Genomic DNA, 2,032 nt, shown 5'->3' with positions numbered 1-2,032 from the left:
GGAACTCACATACACTTATGTGAATATACAGAATCTATCCAATATAACAAAATAGTTTTAGAGAAGGGAATGTTCTATCAGCTGGAGGAAGTCCAAGAAAGGTTTTCTGATGTAGGCAATATTTGGGGTTAACCTTGAAGGAAACCAAGGACTCCAAAAACAGAGATAAAGGAGTACCTTCCAAAAAGTGTAGATAGTCATAGCAAAATCAAAGCGATGAGAAAATATGTATGAAGAATGTGTGAAGAGTAACCCAAACAAAGATTATGAAAATGGAGATGACTGAAAAATAGGAAAAAAAATCTGTTTGTGAAGTACTTTAAAAATCAAGCAGAGGTGAGACAGAATCTGCGTGGTGATGGACAGCTCATCCAGATTGGGAGCTAGGGATTCAGACTTGGCAGTTGAGTGTCAAGGGATCCATCCCGGCCCCTCTTCGAAAGCACTGCCCGGTCTGCATTCACACTGGCTCAGCCCCCTCAGCAACATTAGGCAGTGGTCATCCAGAATACAAAAAATAAACAAATTAATTAATTAATTGATTGATTTTTAAAAAAGAAAATCTACTCATTTGGGTTTTTTAAAAGACATATTAAAGAGACACATTCTTTGAGCTGCTTCTCAGAGTCAGATACCCCAGAGATCCAGAGAAGCAGAACTCCACAAGTCCCTCAACTCAACAGGCCCAGAGAATGAATTGTACAAAACCACCAAGCAGAGGCAGAGGAAGACTAAGGATCCTGCTATTAAGAAGAACCTTAAAAAGAGCTACTAACCTTTAAGTCAACAAAAAGCTGAGGAAGAAATCAAAGAGAAGAACCAACTGTTAGAGGCAGTTAACAAGCAGTTGCACTTAAAGCAAACTGAAAATCAGCAAGAGGTGAAGGTACTGACTCAAAGGGTGGAATTGCTGGAGAAATCTCAGGGTAGCTACTTGGCAGTTTTGGAGAATGGCAATATTGACCCAGGCAAACAGATCCTGGAAAACCGGCAGGAAACAATGAAAGGGGAAATGGAGTTTTCATTGGTCTTTGGACAACTAACTGAAAGATCAACTGAAGCATTTTAACCAGTTAACTAAAAAGTGTATGGAGGAGTTACAGGTATTGCAAGTGAAATTGGAGATAGATGAAGAGGAAAAGAGCTCATTTCTTAGAAGAATAGGAAGCATTGAACTGTGTAAAAGATGAGCTCACAGTCACCATCGAGCAACGAAACAAATATTAGCAATCTGAGAAAAAGGAGGGCATTCCTTAAGCTTAGGTCAAACTATAAGAACATTTTCTTAAGTTTTACTAAGATAGGACTTCCCTTATTCTCCAAACTAAAATGTCTTCAGAAACAAAATTGGAATAATCTAAATTTATGCTGAGAAATATTCCTGCCATAGAACCTTATGTTGTCCAGGCAATCAGATATGTGAATCATCTGTTGGTAGATAACCTTAAGATCCAACCAAGAGAACTAGACCCTTGGGTTGCCTTGCTGTAATAACTAAGTAGCAATTCAGCTTGAGGGGAGTATCAGACATTGAAATGACTTAATAAGTATCATTCCCAGATTGGGGACTGGAAATTTGAAATGTTAAAAACAGTTTGTAGAGATTTCCTTAAAAGAGGAGGGAAGGTATACAGGTAGGTGACTAACATCTTTTTGGTCCAACTCACCTGGTGTTTGGGGTTTTTATTCTTTTCTTATGATAAAATACTTCTATAAATAAAACAACAAATAAATTGTTTGCACTAGATAAAAAAAGTCAAGCAGAGAAATTTATAGTTGATCCTTGAAGCAACAGGGAACTACTGCAGTTGGTTGAGTGGGACAGGGGTTTTTGTTATACCTGCATTCAAGAAATCACTTTAGCAGATATGCAGAAGATGAATTGGCTATTAGATGATGCAGTAGATAGAAGACTCAGGGTCTGGAATCAGGAACATTCATCTTCCTCAGTACAAAATCTGGCCTCAAACACTTCTTAGTTGTATGATTCTGGGCAAGTTACTTCACCCTATTTGCCTCAGTTTCCTCATCT

At 38.1% G+C, this 2,032-nt stretch overlaps 1 pseudogene; it reads left to right on the top strand.

Moving 5' to 3' along the window:
• The first annotated feature begins 358 nt into the window (after window positions 1–358).
• LOC141496481 (small kinetochore-associated protein-like) lies at window positions 359–1,190 on the top strand (annotated as a pseudogene).
• The last annotated feature ends 842 nt before the right edge of the window (window positions 1,191–2,032 follow it).

This window comes from Macrotis lagotis, chromosome 8, assembly GCF_037893015.1.
Source record: "Macrotis lagotis isolate mMagLag1 chromosome 8, bilby.v1.9.chrom.fasta, whole genome shotgun sequence".
NCBI lineage: Eukaryota > Metazoa > Chordata > Mammalia > Peramelemorphia > Peramelidae > Macrotis > Macrotis lagotis.
The sequence above is the reverse complement of the archived record's forward strand: the minus strand, read 5'-3'. Positions and strand labels throughout refer to the sequence as shown.